The sequence below is a fragment of the Rhincodon typus genome, unplaced genomic scaffold (assembly GCF_021869965.1).
Source record: "Rhincodon typus isolate 14 unplaced genomic scaffold, sRhiTyp1.1 hic_rhity00002674, whole genome shotgun sequence".
NCBI lineage: Eukaryota > Metazoa > Chordata > Chondrichthyes > Orectolobiformes > Rhincodontidae > Rhincodon > Rhincodon typus.
The window spans coordinates 14,403-23,171 of record NW_025968312.1 but is presented as its reverse complement, the minus strand read 5'-3'; the positions used below and the strand labels follow the sequence as shown (position 1 = coordinate 23,171).

The 8,769-nt window shown below is 41.7% G+C and overlaps 1 long non-coding RNA gene across 2 annotated transcripts in view; it reads left to right on the top strand.

Moving 5' to 3' along the window:
* Positions 1-392: 392 nt before the first annotated feature.
* Positions 393-8,769, top strand: part of LOC109922234 — a 16,211-nt gene continuing 7,834 nt past the window's right edge. For both annotated transcript variants that reach the window (XR_007261397.1, XR_007261398.1), the window contains exons 1-2: positions 393-524; positions 4,579-4,671. This is a non-coding gene — a long non-coding RNA (uncharacterized LOC109922234). The remainder of the gene's footprint in view (positions 525-4,578; positions 4,672-8,769) is intronic.

Sequence of the window (8,769 nt, the reverse complement as noted above, 5' to 3'; positions counted from 1 at the left end):
CTCTTGTATACTTGCATGCCATAAGAGATTTCTTGTATAACTATAAATGGCATTTTTTTATAAATTCAAACACAACATTTAGATAATTTCCTTTACAAACTTTTTTTTAAAATTTGTAACTTAGTCTCTCAACGTTGTCATCCCCTGAGCAAAAGTTATTTAGAGCAATATACTTCTGCATTTCAAGTACTTAATTTGAAAATGGAATACATTGTTTGTTTCCAGTTGTGAGGAAGATCTTAATAGATCATTGACTATGTTGGAAGTTACACATTTTGTTTTGCATGGAATTAATTGTGAATATTTAAAATGCCTTAACTTTGATTTTTCCATATCATTTTTGCAGGCATAGTTAAAATGATCAGCGAAATTTTTGTTAAAATTTCATGTAATTTTCAGGTCTAGCCTTATAACTGGAGATCAAAGGACGGGTCCTATCAATCCTTGGTTAATGGAAGAATCAGAGGAGACTAAGGGGTTTGATTTTCATGAAATCAAACATCAACAGCAGAGGATCATACAAGGTAAAACTCATCTTCGTGGAGAGACAAATTCTTACATTTTGTTTGAAAGAGCTCTAAAAATGTTGGCCTCTTTTGCATACTTGAGTATTATTGTTAATATAGATATTTATAAGCTTGAAGTTTCCCATTAATTTTAACAGCCTGAAAAGTGACACTTTTGCTATTAGAGTTTTTAGAAAAAGATAGCCAGGAAATAATTTAATATTATCTTTCCATGTAACTAATACAGAAAATTACAATAAAATGTATATGGTAATGAATTTTATACGTGTTAAAAATAAACAGCGCACCTTAAGTTAAATTGTGAACTATCTCTAGTATTGCCAGAAAATGATATAATTTAAAATTCATTTTGAAGTTTCCATAAAATCTGTAGCTTAAATGCTTGTGTCTTTATTGTGTAACACTGATTAATGCAAAGCAATGATCTTCTTGTTGTCCTTTATTAAATTATCCTTGTAATGTCATGGCCAATATATTGTGATATCCTGCATTGTAAAAACTTTGTATCCACATATTGATTATGAGTTACAAACATGTATCAATAACTTGTGTAATTTGAATTGACTTGAATTCCAAATTCATTAAGTAGGCATGCCACTGTGTGACTATGCAAAGCAAAATTTGTATGTGGTGCAAAAGAATAAATATTAATAACTAGCAGAACTGATTTAGGTTTTATTCTAATCTGGGTAAACTAATTACAGTTGAAAGAAACCATTTGGAAAACTAGTTTCCAGACTATTTGACTCATTTGCAAGAATAATAAAGTAATTCATGACGGTGAGCCTTTGCAGATCTTAAAATTGACATACATACTGTACTGGCTCTGTACTCCATGGCAGCTGGTTCCAAAGAAACTGACCAATTCGATGCCGTACCCTCAATGCATTTGGATTGAATTACTTGGAAAGTACAAGTGTCTTGCATCTAGGTAGACAGCTGTGATTGGAACAACTGAGCTAGTGATGACCATTATAAGCAATTTACAGTGCTCAGGAATATAACAAAATATAATGTATAACTACAACCTGATGGCAGCTTGTGTCATTTAGTGTTGGGTATAAGTCTAATTGATGCAGTCTCAGTGTTCTGGTTCCATACCAATTGTAGCATATCCTCAATCAATTTGAGCATATCAAAATTAAGCATGTGTTCAGGGACATTGCAGGACTATATTTTAAGCTGTACTGTTGGAATTAATGGAATTTCCAAATAAACATTAGAAATATTTTTCACTGTTGGAGACTGTACAGTTCTGTACTTGTGTTTAACTGTGTGTGTATAGAGCTATACTTTTCTTGGACATGAAACCAGTGTGGAAAAGGTAATATAAGTTGGTCTGTCAACTTGCAGTAGATTCAAGCTCATGCTGATGTCATGGCAGTCCATGTAAAAGAACTACACAATAATTCATGATCATAAAGTTATTGACAATGCTTAGTTCAAAATTTTCTACTTTGTCCCTTTTATGAAAGGTTGGATACAATTGTTGAAGGAGATGATCATATGAGCATTTACCAAGACAATGTGGTGAATAAATTTGAAGAGTCTTGGTACAAAATTATTTTTCTTCAACAACTACGACAGCTGTTATCTCATATGAAAATTTTAAGCCTGCTGTTAATATCAAATGGCAAATGTGATAATACAGCCAAAATCTACACCAATGAGTATAGTCCAAAACACAAGAGATGTGGAGAATTATAGAAGTTTTTAAAATTCTTTCGTGGGAAATGGGTGTCTTTGGCAAGGTCAGTATTTATTGCCTAATGCTGGTTACATTTGAGAAGATGGCAGTGAGCCACCTTCGTGAACTGCTGCAGCCCATCTAGTTTAGACATTACAACAGTGCTGTTGGGAGGAGTAATCCAAATATTTGCTTCAGCGACAGTGAAGGAGCAGTTACGTAATTTCCAAGTCAGGGTAGCATTTAGCTTGATGTGGAACTGCAGATGGTGATGTTCCCAGGCATCTGCTGCCCTGTTTCTTTTAAGTGTTAGCGATCACAGGATCGGAACGTCGGATGAACGCATAAAATATATTGTTATCATTTGGGAGTTTGAATTTTAAAGAAGAGACAATTGGGTTTTGGTTTTAGATCTGTGAAGGTGATTTGTTCGTTTTAAAGGTCAGAAAGTCATTTTTGAACAGTGAGTTCAAGCATCATTTCCAAGAAAGTGTATGACTTAAGCGCAATGACCAAATGAATCAAGAGAGAATAGTAGAGGTTAATACGAGGGTTTGCAAAATCTTTGGTACGAGTATAAGCTAATAGATGAAGACGGAACAAGGGAGAAAGAAATGACGTCCAAAGTAGAGTTAATGTGCATTAAGGTATGTAAGTGCTTGGAATATAGTGAATAATATTGGTGAGTTACAGACTCAGATTGACTTGTGGCAAAATGATATTATGGCAATAGAGACCCCACTATGGCAAGCCTGGATGTTAAATATTGCTGCATATAAGTTCTTTTTCTGGAAGGGTAGGAAAGGAAGAGGGGTAGATGGTCTAAAAGGTCACCTCCTTGACTTTATTAATACAGACATTGAGCAAGGGGTTGATGTTGAGCTTTTATAAGACACTTGATAGACCTTTGCTGGAGTATTGGGTACAGTCTGAGTGCCACATTAGAGGAAATACATGAATTTATTGGAAACAGTGCAGAAGCGATTTACAAGAATGGTTGCAGGAATGAGAAACTTCATTTACGAGGATTGATTGAAGAGGTTGGGACTGTTCTGTTTGGAGAGAAGAAGGCTGAGAGGCGATTTGATAGAGGTTTTCAAAATCATGAGCAGACTGGATAGAGTAAATGGGTCAAAACTGTTCCTGTATGTAAAAGGAATAAGAAGAGGAGGGCACAGATTTAAAGTGATGTGCAAAAGAATCAAGGGTGATATGAGAGAGAACATTTTCACTCGGTGAATGGGTAGGATATGGATTCACTGCAAGTATGGTGGAGGCAGGTTCAATTGAGGCAATCAAGGAGGACATTGGATGATTATTAGGATAGAAATACTGTGCGAGGGTATGGAGGGAGAAAAGCAAAAGATTGGCACCAGGTTATGATGCTTGTTTGAACAGTCATTGACGTCTGCAGTACAGAGAAAGGCCTTTTGGCTCATCACGTTTACTCTGGTCAAAAACAACCACCTAACTACCGTGCCGACACAATGGACTGGATGGCTGCCTTCTGTGCTGTAACAATTCTATGATTCTGTTTACACACCAAGAAGTCTGTCTCCAATACTATGCTCTAACAGAAATCACTACTGCTCCAGAAATATTTACATCAAAAGGGGTTGCTATTGAGCAGAAATGGAACTGGCTCAATCATTTGAGTTCTGTAGCTGCATTGGGAATTCCACGTCAAGATCATATATTGGAACAGTTCCAAGCCATATGCCATCCTGATTTGGAACTTTATCAACATTCCTTCACTGCCGCTGAGTCAAAATCCTGGAACCCCTTCCTAACAGCACTGTGGGTATGCCTACACCACAAGAACTGTAGCAGTTCAAGAAGGCAGCTCATCACTATCCTTTACAGGGCAATTAGGGATGGGCATTAAATGCAGGTTGAGCCAGTGTCCCCCCTCCTCACCATATTTTGTAAACTAAAATGGCGTAGACTGTATTTTGCTTTTTGTTTGAAATATTGGCTTTACAATGGTTGCATGCCAGAGTTTGGGTGTTGTTTTAATTTTCTACCTCTTGATTAATCATTGCCTAAAATATTTCAAGACAGTGATTATCTTGGGGCTTCAGAAATGTGGAAAGCTGAGGGAAGATCTGTTCTGTCATGATTTGTCATTTTTTTTTACAGATTGGGGTATTGTTGACACATTGTGAATCTGTATTGTGGATCCTCTTTATAGGTAGAGGTGTGGTGGGTTGACAATGAATGAAAATTGAAATTGTGACTTTATATAAAACATTGATTAAACGTTAAAAAAGAGCAAACTGTAGGCAGAATCAAATAAAATGTTTAGCCAGTTTCCTTTTTGATCAGGTAATTTACTTGGCTTTACTGCACTTTTTCAATATTCAGAGCAAGATGCTGGATTGGAAGCTCTGGTCACAGTGATAGCCAGACAAAAGCAGATGGGTCAAGATATTGGAAATGAACTAGATGAACAAAATGGTGAGATTCTTCTTTTACTAAAGGTTATATTTATTTAAGCTCTAATATATGTCTTGTGTGATAAATTTGGCTAGCTTGCCTTTCACAGTTAGGTTATTCTTGTCTTGCACTATTCATGATAACTATTGCAAATTTATCAAACATGAGAGTGCAATGTTGTTATTTCAAATTCTGTTTATTGTACCTCTATGTCTATAATGTACCTTTTCTATGACGTTCACAAGAACAACCTTGGATTTCTTTTATACTTTTCCTGATTTTCTTTCTTTTTATGGATTAGCTGCCCGTCATAGATTTAAGGTTAAATTTGAAGCTTGCTATATTAAGAATTACGGACCTCTTTCAGAGGCATACCAATCAGTGACGTAGCATTTTGGAGTTTTAGAATGTTGCACTCATCCCTAATTGACCCTATTCATGTGAAATCCGGAGCAAACTTCCTTGAGTAGCCAATGGTGGTCTTAATGTTTTGAAGAATGTGTAGTTTAAAGTTGTAGGTGATGGTTAAAATGTGTAAATCTTAAATATTATAACAAATATTGAAAAAGACATGTGGAATGTTTCCATAAACCTTACTTTTCACAATTTTGCATTTCACCTTTTAACGCAACGTGCATCAATAATCTATACAAAACATCCCTACAAATTGTAGTTGTCCATCAGGCATTCCACCACTAGGTGGCATTGTGTGGATTCTCAGTCTAGTTGGGAAAAGAAAATAAGATTTACATTTCTATAGCATCTTTGATGACCTCAGACCTTCCCAAATTCATACCTAGACAAACAAGTACTTTTGGAGTGTAGATCACGATCAATATACCTGACATAACAGTGGAGGCAATGGTAATGGCATTATGGTTGGACTGTTAATCCAAAGACTCAGTTTATGTTCTGCGGACCCAGGTTTGAATCCTAATTTGGCAGATGGTGGAATTTGAATTCAATAAAAGAAACTGGAATTAAGAGTCTAATAATGACCACAAAACCATTGTTGGTTGTCGGAAAAACCCATCTGGTTCACTAAAGTTCCTTTTGGGAAGGAAACTGCCATCCTTAACTGGATGTGACTCCAAACCCAGAGTGATATCATTGACTCTTAACTGCCCTCTGGGTAATTAGGGACAGGCAATAAATGCTGGACTAGCCAGTGATGCCTTCATTCCATGAATGAATAATGTAAAAATTTGTGTTTACAAAAATTAGGAATTACTTGTCACCGCTGCACTGAAACCCACTTTCCTGTACTGGAAAGCTCATCGGAAAAGTGGGGTTAAAATTGTTTCAGAGGTAGTAGGAACTGCAAATGCTGGAGAATCTGAGATAACAAGGTGTAGAGCTGGATGAACACAGCAGGCCAAGCAGCATCAGAGGAGCAGGAAGGATGATGTTTTGGGCCTAGACCCTTCTTCAGAAAAAAATGGGAAAAGTGGGAACCATTTTATAAATTTTTCACCTCTCTTTTCCTGCAAGATGGCCAGATGTCATCTTCCTTCCCCAGATACATTTCAGCAGATTTAGAGGGGTAAACCATCCGAACAAATTTTCCAGGACATGTGCAGCCCAGTCTCTCTCTAACCGTTGCAGTAGAGATTTACTCAGAAGGTTTCTTCCCTCTTCTTTACCAGTTATGTTAGACTTTAGCATACTGTTCTATGTCTTCTCACTAATTCTTTCCATTGTTCACAGACAATTGAGGCATGAGTTTCATTGCCCTCACTCAGTCACACTCCATTCTATTACTTGCATATGTCGTAAAACCATCTCTCTTCCAATGCTGAGATAACAAGGTGTAGATCTGGATGAACACAGCAGGCCAAGCAGCATCAGAGGAGCAGGAAGGCTGACGTTTTGAGCCTAGACCCTTCTTCAGAAATGGGGGAGGGGAAGGGGGTTCTGAAATAAATAGGGAGAGAGGGGGAGGCGGACAGAAGATGGACAGAGGAGAAGATAGGTGGAGAGGAGACAGACAGGTCTAAGAGGCGGGGATGGAGCCAGTAAAGATGAGCGTAGGTGGGGAGGTAGGGAGGGGATAGGTCAGTCCAGGGAGGATGGAGAGGTCAAGGGGGCGGGATGAGGTTAGTAGGTAGGAGATGGGGGTGGGGCTTGAGGTGGGAGGAAGAACAGGTTAGGGAGGTGGGGACGAGCTGGACTGGTTTTGGGATGCAGTAGGGGGAGGGGAGATTTTGAAGCTTGTGAAGTCCACATTGATACCATTGGGCTGCAGGGTTCCCAAGCGGAATATGAGTTGCTGTTCCTGCAACCTTCGGGTAGCATCGTTGTGGCACTGCAGGAGGCCCAGGATGGATATGTCGTCTGCGGAATGGGAGGGAGAGTTGAAATGGTTCGCGACTGGGAGGTGCAGTTGTTTAGTGCGAACCGAGCGTAGATGTTCTGCAAAGCGGTCCCCAAGCCTCCACTTGGTTTCCCCGTATGTAGAGGAGGCCACAACGGGAACAGCGGACGCAGTATACCACATTAGCAGATGTGCAGGTGAACATCTGCTTGATGCGGAAGGTCTTGTTGGGGCCTGGGATGGGGGTGAGGGGGGAGGTGTAGGGGCAGGTGTAGCACTTCCTGCGGTTGCAGGGAAAAGTGCCGGGTGAGGTGGGGTTGGAGGGGAGTGTGGAGCGGACAAGGGAGTCACGGAGAGAGTGGTCCCTCTGGAAAGCAGATAAAGGTGGGGAGGGAAAGATGTCTTTGGTGGTGGGGTCGGATTGCAGATGGCGGAAGTGTCGGAGGATGATGCGTTGGATCCGGAGGTTGGTGGGGTGGTATGTGAGGACAAGGGGGATTTTGTTTTGGTTGTTATTGCGGGGAGGGGGTGTGTGAGGGATGAGTTGCGGGAGATGTGGGAGACACGGCTGAGGGCGTTCTCGACCACTGAGGGGGGGGAGTTGCGGTCCTTGAAAAACGAGGACATCTGAGATGTACAGGAGTGGAATGCCTCATCCTGGGAGCAGATGCGGCAGAGGCGAAGGAATTAGGAATAGGGAATGGCATTTTTGCAGGAAGGTGGGTGGGAGGAGGTGTGTTCTAGGTAGCTGTGGGAGTCGGTGGGCTTGAAATGGATATCGGTTTCTAGGTGCTTGCCAGAGATGAAGACAGAGAGGTCCAGGAATGAGAGAGAGGGATTAGAGATGGTCCAGGTGAACTTAAGGTTGGGGTGGAAGGTGTTGGTGAAGTGGATGAACTGTTTGAGCTCCTGATGGGAGCACGAGGCGGCGCCGATACAGTCATCAATGTAACGGAGGAAGAGGTGGGGTTTAGGGCCAGTGTAGGTACAGAAGAGGGATTGTTCCACGTAACCTACAAAGAGGCAGGCATAGCTTGGGCCCATGCGGGTACCCATGGCCACCCCCTTTGTCTGTAGGAAGTGGGAGGAATTGAAAGAGAAGTTGTTGAAGGTGAGGACGAGTTCGGCTAAGCGGATGAGGGTGTCAGTGGAGGGGGACTGGTCGGGCCTGCGGAACAGGAGGAAGCGGAGGGCCTTTAGGCCATCTGTATGGGGAATGCAGGTGTATAGGGACTGGACATCCATGGTAAAGATGAGGTGTTGGGAACCGGGGAATTGGAAGTTCTGGAGGAGGTGGAGGGCGTGGGTGGTGTCACGGACGTAGGTAGGGAATTCCTGGACCAAGGGGGAGAAAATGGAGTCCAGATAGGTGGAGATAGGTTCGGTGGGGCAGGAGTAGGCGGAGACAATGGGTCGACCAGGGCAGTCAGGTTTGTGGATTTTGGGAAGGAGATAGAAGAGGGCGGTGCGGGGTTGGGGAACGATGAGGTTGGAGGCTGTGGGTGGGAGGTCACCTGAAGTGATGAGGTTGTGGATGGTTTGGGAGATGATTTTTTGGTGGTCGGGGGTGGGGGTCATGATCAAGGGGGCTGTAGGAGGAGATATCGGAGAGTTGGCGTCTGGCCTCGGCGATGTAGAGGTCAGTGCGCCATACTACAACCGCACCTCCCTTGTCCGTGGGTTTTATGGTGAGGTTGGGATTGGAGCGGAGGGCTGCACGTTCTGCGGGGGATAGGTTGGAGTGGGTGAGAGCGGTGGAGAGTTTGAGGCGATTGATGTCTCGATGGCAGTTGGAGATGAAGAGG